General features: G+C 37.5%; 1 protein-coding gene across 1 annotated transcript in view; it reads left to right on the plus strand.

The window, feature by feature from the left end:
* Positions 1-11072, plus strand: part of LOC137500848 (homeobox protein homothorax-like) — a 480185-nt gene extending 469113 nt beyond the window's left edge. The window contains exon 8 of the mRNA XM_068227557.1: positions 5864-11072. The gene's annotated coding sequence lies outside the window, so the exon portion shown is untranslated. The remainder of the gene's footprint in view (positions 1-5863) is intronic.
* The last annotated feature ends 1804 nt before the right edge of the window (positions 11073-12876 follow it).

Consider the following 12876-nt stretch of genomic DNA (forward strand, 5'->3'; position numbering starts at 1 on the left):
CTTTCAGAGGCCAGGAAGGAAAGTAGGTCTCCCTCAAATCAATGTATAGGATACAGTAGGTGTAAAAGAGGAATGGGAAGGAAAGGGGATAATTTTAGAAGACAGGTGGTCTAATGTTTGAAGGGGAATGAGATTGCAGGCTGAGGGCTCCATTCAGGATTAGAATTCAGGACAGGTGTCTGTGAGAAATCGGGACGAGTCACTGGAGGCAAAACATCCAAGGTAAGATGAGGAACAGGGAGCTGTTGCTGAGAAGTGTGGACGTAGGAAGAAGGGAAAAGGAAGGAAAGGGAAATGTCGAGAAGTGGATAGGAAAAGACAGATTGAACAGAGTCATGGGATGGAGAAAAGGGAGGACGAAGTAGCTTCTGCAGCTATCCGGAACGATAACACTGAACAAGAGGGGGCGGGGGGATCAAATGAGTTGGATAGAGTTGAGGCTCCTGCCATGGGGGATTCCATTGTTAGACATGTGGGGAAAGTGTGTGGAGGAAAGGGAACCAGGGTAGAGTGTTATCCAGGAATTAGGTTAAGGCAGTTGTTGATGAAAGTAGAAGAGAAGGAGGAGGGAAAGGAGAAGGTGGTAGTGTTTCATGTTGGTACTAACAATGTAAGACAAGCAGGTATAAGTACCAACATAGTGGGGGATGTGTGGAATATGGTAAATGCAGCATGGGTGAAGTTTAATGAAGCAGAGATTGTTAACATTGGAATACTATGTAGGAGGGATACTGACTGGAAGGTGATTGGGGATTGAAATGAGACTGGTGAGTGGGTATGTGGGAAAATGGGAGTGAGATTTCTAGATCCTCATGGGTGGGTAGGAGATGGGGATCCGCACTCAGATGACCTTCACTTAAACTGCAGTGGTACATATAGGTTAGGAAATTTGTTTAGAAGGTTTATAGGGAGGTACATTCAGGGAAACGGGGTGGCCTAGGGAGCGGTGATAAGGGAACAGGAAACTGGAAGTCAAGTAGGGATGACATAAAAATCTTATTGCTGAACTGTAGAAGAATTGTAAAGAAAGGAATAGAAGTAAGTAATTTAATATATATACTCACCAGATATTGTAATAGGAGTTGAGTCATTGCTGAGAAATGACATAGTGGATGGAGAAATTTTCTCACGGAACTGTGTATCGTAAAGATGGGATATGAATGGTAGGAGGGGGAGTGTTCATTCTGGTGAAAGAAGAATATGTAAGCTACGAAAAAGTTAAAGATGACAAGAAATTCTAGGTACAAGGCTCATCTCTAAAGCTAATAGGCAACTTGATGTCTTTGGAGTGTACAGACCGGGAAACGGTAGCGCTGACGCTGATTAAGAATTATTTGATTAGTTAATCAGCTATGTGGGAAACGATAAGGCAAGGGACGTGATTGTAACGGGTGATCTCAATTTACCAAATGTCAATTGGGACGGTAATGCGAACAACAGGAAGCATGTCCAACAAATGGCAAATACGTTAATATGGGAAGGGCATCTGATTCAGAAAGTGATGGAACCAACTGAAGGGAAGACTATTACGGATGTGGTGCTGGTAAAACCTGATGAGCTCTATAGAGAAACCGAAGTAATACATGGTATTAGTGATCACGAAGCTGTTTTTGTGGTAGTTAAATTAAATTTAAAAGCAAGGAAAGTATTAAAATTGGGACTATTAGACAGTACCATATGGCTGACAAAACAGGCATGAGGAAGTTTTTAAACAGTAACTATGATCGGTGGAAAACGGTAAATAAAAATGTAAACATACTCTGGGATGGGTTTAAAGCAATTGTTGAGGAATGTGAAAATAGGTTTGTACCTTTAAGGGAGGTAAGGAATGGTAAATATCCACAATAGTATAACAGAAAAGTAAAGAGACTAAGAAGGAGGTACAGGTTGGAAAGAAATAGTTAGAAATGGTTGTGGAAGTAAGGAGAAACTGAAGGAACTTACTAGAAAATTGAATGTCAGTTTAGGATAACATGATGGCAAGCATAACTGGCGGTCATACAAATTTGAGTGAAGAATGGAAATGTATGTATAGGTACGTTAAGGCAGAAACAGGTTCCAAGAAGGACATACCAGGAATCATTAATGAACAAGGGGTGCGTATCTGAGGATCTTCAAAAGGTAGAAGTATTCAGTCAGCAGTATGTAAAGATTGCTGGTTACGAGGATAATATCCGGATAGAGGAGGTGACTAATACTAAAGAAGTATTAAAATTTACCTATGACAACAATGCCATTTACAGTAAGATATAGAAGTTGAAAACTAGAAAAGCAGCTGGCATTGATACTGTTTTGGGGGATGTATCAAAGACAATTGGTTGGGAAATAGTATCATATCTGAAATACTTGATTATTGTTTGCATGAACGAGCTATACCAAATGAATGGAGAGTTGCTATAGTAGCCCCTGTGTAAAAGGAAAGGGTGATAGACATAAAACTGAAAATTACAGGCCAGTCAGCTTGACATGTAAGCTTCGGGAAAGCATTCTTTCTGATTATATTAGACATGCTTGCAAAATTAATAACTGGTTTGATAGAAGGCAGTTTGGGTTTAGGAAAGGTTATTTCACTGAAGCTCAACTTGTAGCATTCCGACAAGATGTAGCAGATATCTTAGATTCAGGAGGTCAGATGGGCTGTATCGCGATTGACCTATCTAAGTCATTAGATAGGGTAGATCATAGACGTCTACTGGCAAAAATGAGTGCAGTTTGACTTGACAAAAGAGTGACTGAATGGGTGGCTATGTTTCTATAAAATAGAACTCAGAGAATTGGAGTAGGTGAAGCTTTATCTGTCCCTGTAACAATTAAGAGGGGAATTCCTCAAGGCAGTATTATTGGACCTTTATGTTTTCTTGTATATATCAATGATATGTGTAAAGAAGTGGAATCAGAGATAAGGCTTCTTGCAAATGATGTTACTCTAGACAGAGTAATAAATTACAAGATTGTGAGCAACTGTAAAATGACCTCGATAATGTTGTGAGATGGACAGTAGGCAATGGCATGATGATAAACGGGGTTAAAAGTCAGGTTGTGAGTTTCACAAACAGGAAAAGTCCTCTCAGTTTTAATTACGGCGCTCATGGGATGAAAGTTCCTTTTGGGGATCATTGTATGTACCTAGGTGTTAATATAAGGAAAGATCTTCATTGGGCTAATCACATAGATATGATTGTAAATAAAGGGTACAGACCTTTGTACGTGGTTATGGGGTATTTGGGGGTTGTAGTAAGGATGTAAAGGAGAGGGCATATAAGTCTGTGGTAAGATCCCAACTAGAATATGGTTCCAGTGTATTGGACCCTCACCATGATTACCTATTCAAGAAAAAAAATTAGCTCGATTTGTTCTGGGGGATTTCCGATAAAAGAGTAGCGTTACAAATATGTTGGAAAGTTTGGGCTGGGAAGACTTGGGAGAAAGGAGACGAGCTGCTCGACTAAGTTGTATGTTCTGAGCTGTCAGTGTAGAGATGGCGTGGAATGCCATCAGTAGACGAATAAGTTTGAGCGGTGTCTTTAAACGTAGGAAAAATCACAATATGAAGATACAGTTGAAATTCAAGAGGACAAATTGGGGCAAATATTCGTTTATAGGAAGGGAAGTTAGGGATTGGAATAACTTACCAAGGGAAATGTTCAAAAAATTTCCAATTTCTTTGCAATAATTTAAGAAAAGTCTAGGAAAACAACAGATAGGGAATCTGCCACCTGGGCGACAGCACTAAATGCAGATTAGTAGTGACTGATTGAACATGAATGTTGCTTCATAGCAAACAAACTGTTCGAAGTTCTGATAGGTGAATGAAATATTAAATTAAGAAATGTACAAAATACTGTCTTGAAAAATAAATGAATTGCATATAAAACCGGTAGTACCATCATGTAGTACTGTAGTGAAGTACGTCAGTTATTTCGCTAAGCGCTTGCAATACCACCAAAGTAGAAAATGTACCAGTTAAAATGCATAGTCAAATATTAACTACGTAAATTTAATTAACTAAGTTGAGGAACTAAAGCTGGAATGAGATATAACGAACGCTTCACGAAATCAGCTACTGGCGACTATATGCTCTTTTTAAGTCTCTGTTGTGTGTAACTTTTCGTTGTATAATACATTGCTCAGTTAACGCATTTTGTTTTAGCAACTCTCTTCACGGTTCAGAATATGAAGCTTCTTATCAATGAGTGTCGACTTGTCTTTAGAATGGCTTAGAGACTGTTTCATCGGGGAGTTGGCCGTGCGGCTGTGAGCTTGCGTCCGGGAGATAATGGGTTCGAATCCCACTGTCGGCAGCCTTGAAGACCGTGGTTTTCCATTTTCACACCAGACAAGTGCCGGGGCTGTACCTTAATTAAGGCCACGACCGCTTTCTTTCCCATCCCATCATCGCCACAAGAACTATCTGTGTAGCTGCGACGTAAAGTCACTAGCAAAAAAAAAAAAAGACTGTTTCTATTGACGCTAGAGGATACATTACGCAGCGTCACCGATTTGAGTTCTGCTCCCCTAAGTTAGACAGTGTCAGTGTATTATAAACACATTATGTACAGGTTGCCAACGTTTTGAACGCATTTCAGTGTTCTTCATCAAGGTGACTGATATTCCACTACTCGATATTAGGTACTTAGTTTTCCCCACACGATTGCTACGTGGGTACTATAAGGACTTCCTCGACTTTCTTAACCGGGTTCACCTCCTCTCATATCAAGTATCTTTTCATTGAATTCACGAGGCTGAGTGAATCTCGTCCTGGGTTAATATCCTTGGATGAGCTGTTATCGGAAAATGAGCCTCCAGGGAAAGGGTAGACTTACTACTAATATACCACGCGGATTATTAATCATCATCATCATCATCTGTTTACCCTCCAGGTTCGGCTTTTCCCTCGGACTTAGCGAGGGATCCCACCTCTACCGCCTCAAGGGCAGTGTCCTGGAGCTTCAGACTCTTGGTCGGGGGATACAACTGGGGAGTATGACCAGTACCTCGCCCAGGCGGCCTCACCTGCTATGCTGAACAGGGGCCTTCTGGAGGGATGGAAAGATTGGAAGGGATAGGCAAGGAAGAGGGAAGGAAGCGGCCGTGGCCTTAAGGTAGGCACCATCCCGGCATTCGCCTGGAGGAGAAGTGGGAAACCACGGAAAACCACTTCCAGGATGGCTGAGGTGGGAATCGAACCCACCTCTACTCAGTTGACCTCCCGAGGCTGAGTGGACCCCGTTCCAGCCCTCGTACCACTTTTCAAATTTCGTGGCAGAGCCGGGAATCGAACCCGGACCTCCGGGGGTGGCAGCTAATCACGCTAACCACTACACCACAGAGGCGGCCGCGGATTATTAATAATAATAAATAATAATAATAATAATTTTGTGATAATAAGTTAAGCGGCTAGCTGCTGGCTTTCTATCCATGTGTCGGAGTTTGGATTTCCGATGGCAGCGAGGGTGAAATTTTTACCTGAAATATCACGTGGTGACAGGAATTACATTAGGTAGTAAAACCCTACTCCGCCCTGCAGTGTACGGGCTCTTACCAGGAGGTCCCGAATTCGGTTCCAGGCCAGGACAGGCATTATTATTATTATTATTATTATTATTATTATTATTATTATTTTACATGAATCTGAAAGCTGGTTCTAGGAGCAGCTATCTGACAGTGGGTTAGCGGCCCCGATAAAAAAGCCATAAATAACGACCGAGTGTAGTCATGAGAAGTGGTATGAAGCATTAACAATGTTCTACTTTCTCATGAATATCTTCCATTATTCTGATTTGTAATTATTGTGTTCACTTTTGTATTGTGTGTACCTGCAATACGATGCTGTTTCTGACCACAGTTCCTCTTCTGTTTCTAGCAGCCCCGCTGAGCAAGTCCGACTCCCCAGCCGATAACTGGGTCCGGAAGCAGTGACGTCATGGGTCAAGTCTCGTCGACATCGTCACATCTTCACTCAACGAACTCTCAAGGAATGATAAAGCACGTATACGAAACTTACCTGAAGAAAAAACAATCCCAAGTTGATGAGGAGATTTCGACGTTGTCGAAGATGGCGGATGACAACAGCTTCGTTGCACGTTTAAGGAAAAGGAAGAAGCGGGATTAGAAAAATTTAAATAATAAAATTTATCACGTCATACGTTTTAAAGTAAAATGTGTACAAGACGAGGAAGATGGAATTTTAAAATTAATAGTAATAAATACATTTTTCAAGTTAATGTGATGATTCTTTGTACAAAAGAAATAATTAATTGTATTTTTTCCCAAAACCAATTTAAAGGAAAGCGATAAAACGGGAACTGTACAAAAATGAAGTAATAAACGTGATACTGAGGTATAAATAAATCTTCGTTGCTGAAACTTGTCTTAGTGTCCGACTTCTTCTTTTGAGTGCGAAGGAAACTGAGAAACAAACATAAAACATAGTGAATATTATAAAAAAAAGTACAATGTGACCAGAAGGTACCGTGGTGTGGTGAGCAACATTAGTGGACTTCAGGGTAGTGCATGTTTTATGTTTGTGTGGGGAAGAATGAGGGAAAAAAAGAACAAGAAGTCCCTTTTTAAAATAACTTTCGTTTCCTTGTTTTTCCTATCCAGTCCCTTATTGTAATAATTTTTTGAAGATCTCCGCAGAAAGATAAAAAGAAGGTTAAGATAATGCAAACACCGACAAACCTCTCAAGAATGAAAGTTTGTTATTAAGAAATGAAGCAAAAAAGAAAATGGAACTGAACTGTGTAGAAAGATATAATTATAGCAATTATAATATTATATATAATGTATCATATTAATAATAATGGATAGCGAAATTGTCCTACTCCCCCTCGAATTTGCGAGAGACTATATATATATATGTATAGCAATGAACAGGGTGTTAAGGACGTTTCTTTTGTGATTTTTCTTGTTTTCTCCCAGCAACAACAAAGAAGTGATTTTACTCGAACAATTTTGCCCGTGGTGCAATTTTCGGGGGACATCAGTGATGTAACAAAAGAAAGTACACGTAGTTAGAAATTCTTTCCTCCCCCTTACATTTTTCCTCTTTTCGTGATCTCTCCCTTTTCTTGAGGTTGTTCCATCAGATTTGAGACCAGTTGAATTGAATTTAGGGACCCCATTTTATGAAATTAAAATACCGGGACATTTTCAGTGTGAGCTGTATGACGTTTTAGAGTGTACAAATCATGGGCAGTTCAATGATAAAAGAATAACATCAAAATGGTTTTGTTTGACAGGCATTAGAAATTACATGCAATTACTTTCATTTTCAGGAACAAGTACACTTATTTTACTTATCTGAAGAACATGCTTCTTCGTATATTTTTCCAAAAGCGAATCTGCTCGATTGGTCTGCTGTTTTTTGACATGAAATAAAAATCTCAGTACTCGGAGTGTACTTAAAATGAGTTTTTACTAATAGTAAAAAACTAACTGTTCCTAGTTTTAACCTATTTCTCTCTCTCCTTCTCACGAACAAACACACACAGTTTTGAGAACGTATTCTGGTACTGTCAAGTAGAAACCAATGCAGTAATTCTATTTATAGTTTCACTGCTTAGTTGTTAGTTTTTAATCGCGTGAAATGACTTTAGGCACCTTTCTTCATAGCGCTCTTACAATCGATTTATACGAACTCGACAGAATAAAGATCGATGTATAAAATGTCTTTACGTTTACGTTACATGTTTCGGCGAACTTAAAACCCATAATTATGACAGAGTAACCAGGACAGTAAGCATCCTGGATGAAGTTCGTCGGGATACACTTCACTGAAACCGGGAAATGTCCCGGAAAAACCGGTACGAATGGGATCCCTAATTACACCCAGCTCCATATTTTCCCTTGTGTATTATACTTCGCCTTTCCGTCTCCTACCCCTTTCCCTCTAAATTTTTCATCCTACCTCACCTTTTCCGTCATTTAAAAATCAGAAAAAGTACCGTTGTGCAGTAAATAATATTTCAAAAAGGTTGTGCTGTTGTATAAAAACATAATTGTTATATCTGTTGTGATCATTTCATTTAAGCTTTGTTCTTCTTCCCCGTTTTTTCCTCTCTTATCCAATGACACACAAATACATAAACACCAGTTTTCTTCCCCATAATCTTTTCCCTCCGCATCCCTTCAAGAAAAAAATTAATCATAAATAATAATGATGATAATATTTAAAGAAAAGAACAAGATATACGTAAGTTAACTGAAACATAGATAATTATCGTAACAAACCATGATTGTATGTATCACTGCATACGGCATAGACTTATTACACAAGTATACATGAACTTTGCAACTCAGGTGATTTGCTTTCATTATCCAATCCCTCTATTATAAAGGTTTGAGCAGAAATGAGGTGATTTTACTTTAAAGAACGTTAGTTCATTTACTGTAAATTCACAGCTTGAACAAAAACAGTCCCATAGATATCAGGTAATTTTTGCTATGCACTTCATATGTACTATGTTGTATTGGAACAAACGCCATCCTCAATCTGTTTCAATTAATTTCTCAATGTTTACTTTTGTCAACTGTCCAGATATTTCCTTTTATTGATACTTTTTCTAAATGAAAAGAAATATATGTATATACATATTGATGGCACAAGTATACGAACCATTTAAAATTTACAATATTTATTGTACAACAGTGTATCTTTCTTAAATGTTTCTACCCTGTGTATGTGATACTGCCCATTTTTGCTCGAACTTGGTACTATACAAAAATCAAATATATAAAAAAATGATACCACTAATTTTTAATAATTTTGGAGATGTTGGGAGTGGGAAATTGTGACTGATATTTTGATGAAAGTCATAATACTTAACAAAAGCTAGTAGTTGTTAAGTGGTAAACGCATTTTGCTTCACACTGATAAGATATACCTCTAATGTTCAGCTCATAGATGCATAGCATGAGACCATGGCATATATATTTATATGTAATGTATAAAGGAAGTTTAAGTAAATGTGATTTTATCTGTATTAGGATTAGGAAGATAAATGCAATTTACCTGACTTTATTTGTTAATGTAGTTTACAAGAAATATTCTAAAATTGATACTCTGGCCTACAAGATTTTATTAGTAATAAAACTTACAGTGGAGATAGTACAATATATTGATTTTTAAAAGCAGGTACTACCAAGAATAATTTGAATTTTTAGTTGTAAATGTCGTAGTGATTATGGCTTCCTCCTTCAAATTTATGAGTTTTCCTCATATTTTCCAAAATAGATGTCAAAATGTTACACACTAATAGGTATGTGATGTATCATGCCATGGTGTCTGTATATGGTCTATGATGTTGAAAATGAGTTCTGCCAGTTTTTCTTTTCTAGTATTCCATATTCCTTCTTCCCCTTCCAATAGCACAAGAACTATATTAAATGGATGTTTTAATGACCAAGCCAGTATTAAGAACAATTGTAGCATTAAAATATTGATTGTATGTTCTTTGCTATCATCTTTTGCAGTAATTAATGCTGACAGTATTATAGCAGGCCATACAGTTTTGTAGTTGTGGGATCATTTTGCTTAATGTTGCACAAGATTGACTAGATTTCACTATGTATGTGTGACAAGAAAATTTAGGAATTTCAGATAATTTATCTGAAAATTTTCCTGTATAGTGGTAAATTAGCAGGTATGTTCATGGTGTTAGTGATAAACTGAGAAAGCAAAGCCTTAGTACTGATATAGTGCATAAAATATAGAGCTATCCAAAACTAGATTTTTGAGGGAAATAAGAAAATTTTGCACGAGTTGATCTGAAAGAAATCAATCAAAACACAGTAATAGTTATTCTTTCCTTGAAACAAAGTACTGTCTTATTGTTCTTATGTCATGAATTTTATTTAACATTTCACGGGTTTATTCTGTGATCTGTACAGTTTTATAAAGGTGCAAAATAATTTTAATGTGTGTTGAATCCATATGACTATGCTTCTGTAGTTTCCCATCTTATTTGAGATTTTTTGCCATGAATTACATTTGCTGGGGTTACTGCTTTTTGGTGCTAAAATGTAATATTATAATGTACTGCATAGTTTGTAAAGGAGTTGGTTTTAAAGCATCTAACTTCCCATTTCTTGTTAAGTTATTTTCTGCTTAAGATGCTAGCAGCAATATTAAATTCCTGTAATAAGAGAAAGAATGTTAGGAAATTAATGATGTCCATTTAAGGTACTACATATCCATCCCAGAACTCGCTGTAATATTAAATGTTATTGGTTTTGTATGTTTAACAGTTATTGGATGTGAATGATACGGCAGTGTGTTGTGGGATGTTGTATTGGGTATAATTTCCTAACGTGTTCTTTAATAGTGCAAGTGACTTATTTTGATCATTTAAAAATGTTTAAATGAAATTTGATGTAAAATAACTTCATTACAGCTGTTGTTGGGGTATTTTTCTTAGGTGCTAAAAAGTATATCATTATTATTAATCTAATTATGTTATACTTCATAGTTTTTAGAGAGTTCATACAACAACAATAGCTTTTGTAGATAAAATAATTGACCAGCAAACAGGAATTTAAGTCAAACTCAAGCGGGGTACTCATAGCGACCTGGCGAGGAGGACAGGCTGTGTTTCCCTAGAAACCTACTGGACCTTCTCGCAGGAGACAGCCGTTGTTGTCGTCAACAAGAAGGAATTAAGAAACAACCTATTTATCATGAAAACAGGAAGGTAATCAGTTTATGAGGGCTAACCTGAAGTGTGGCTTGTATATCTTCCAGTGTTTCATTCACCTCCATGGCTAAATGGTTAGCGTGTTAGCCTTTGGTCACAGGGATACCGGGTTCGATTCTGGGCAGAGTCAGAAATTTTAACCATTATTGGCTAATTCCCCGGCACGGGGACTGGGATTACGTGTCGTCTTCATCATCATTTCATTCTCATCATGACGTGCAGGGGGTATCAAATCAAAAGACCTGCATCTGGCGAGCGGATGTCCTCGAACACATCCCGGCACTAAAAGCCATACGCCATTTCTTTTCATCACTTAAGACCCTCTGTTTATAATGCAATTTTACGTTTCAGACGGGCCCAATTGCACGCCACTTTTTAAACTTTGCAATACTTCCGTACACCCCTGTCATGCGATTTCTTTCCTTTTAATTTTTTCGACAGGAAATAAACACTCACTACTCAATTGTGTACTTAACCATGGTGGATAATTTATTGTCACGTTTATCATCACAATCACTAAGCGCACCAAGTGAATCAGGTGTCTTAGCAGCTCTAGTACAGAGCTCTACTAACGACGGAGCCTTACAGGACAGAAGATGGGACAAAGAAGTTGTTGTCTCCCACCAGGTAGATCCTTGCTAGTCCCTTGAATGCAGAATACATCCTGTCCTTGCCATCAGCTCGCTATATGCATCTCGCTTGAGTTTGCCGTAAAATCTTGTTTGGTGATCACTGTATTTTATCAAAAATAGATTTAAATTACATATAATCCTGGCTTGATCATTTATATTCTTTCTTCAAATTAAACTTTAATACATATATATACTGGTTCATTCTCTCTGATAAGCAGTTTCCCATATTTATACATTATATTAATTTTTGAGAGAGAGATTATGTCATCGTTGAAAGAAATGAAACCACTCGTATTTCGCCTTATCCAATGTATACGGTAATCATCAGTTCAGACTTTGTATAAAAGTGCCATCTTTTCACTGTACTATCTTTAAGATGTGAGAGGTGAGGATTATAAAAAAATAAATATTGTGTGCTGCTTTAATAATAAAAAACAGGGCGACAAAAAAGAAAAAGAAATAAAATACCTCCATAATTTAAAATAAAAAACTGGTAACAATGTCCTCTGTAATATTCTTTTTTCTCAAAACATGAGCATTAAATGCTACTACATCTTGTGTAAGTGATTTTTATTCTGTGGTCTTTCATTATCATTATTAAATAGCCCTACTTTGAAACGATTCAGTGCATTTAAATAAGATTTCCCTCCTTTCATTCTCCGTCCCTGTTGAAGATTTATTACTGCCTTCAGAGGGTATTGCACATGTTTCTTCTGGAAGCTAAGGTTTGTTTATTTGTTTATTACTCACCATTGATGAACAATTATCTCTTAACAATGGACATAGATTATCTGTATCACCATCTTGGACGACAGATCTCAAAGAATGCATAATGTTAATGTTGTTCTGAAAGACAATGACTTATTATTATATGCTTACAAAAATCGAGATCAAGTTGCTGCAAGGACAAAGAATAAGTTACCAAAACAATAAGGGTGAGTGCACATTTTTAAATGTTACAGAGTCTAGAGTTATTAAAATATATATAGAAGATTTGAGACAAAAAGAGTTCTTTTATGGCCGTAGGCGTGGTTCCTGAAGATGCTACTTGAACACATAATTAATGTCAGAACAATGTCTGATATCAGATTCTTCTTAAACACAAATTTCTTATAAATATCGACAAAGAAGCATGGAATTTTTCCTCTTCCTCCGATGAGAAGCCCGATAATGTCAATGGTCTCGAGATGGTATTTTTCTTTGTAAAAGGGATCGTACCTTCTTCTATCCCTTCCTTTTCCTCTTTCACCTCCTCAGGGCGACTCTCATCGGGCTTAAACCAGATGGTTGGGTCTTTTATACATCCCTCCTAAAAGTCGGGCTTGAAGGCAACAATGCCAATCATGTTACTGCTTTCAAAATTCAAACGTCATGGACGGTGTAGGACTCAAGACGCAAAGCATTGACTATTGACCTGACAGTACAGTATAGGCCTATGGTTGTGTCATTTTCTCTGGGAAAAGTGCTTCAAACTCTCTGTGGCAGTGCCTGCGATTTAATGCTAAATAGGTATCGAAGCAAATTCTTATTTTAAAAACCTCTCCTTA

Source organism: Anabrus simplex, chromosome 1 (genome assembly GCF_040414725.1).
Source record: "Anabrus simplex isolate iqAnaSimp1 chromosome 1, ASM4041472v1, whole genome shotgun sequence".
In the NCBI taxonomy this organism is placed as follows: domain Eukaryota; kingdom Metazoa; phylum Arthropoda; class Insecta; order Orthoptera; family Tettigoniidae; genus Anabrus; species Anabrus simplex.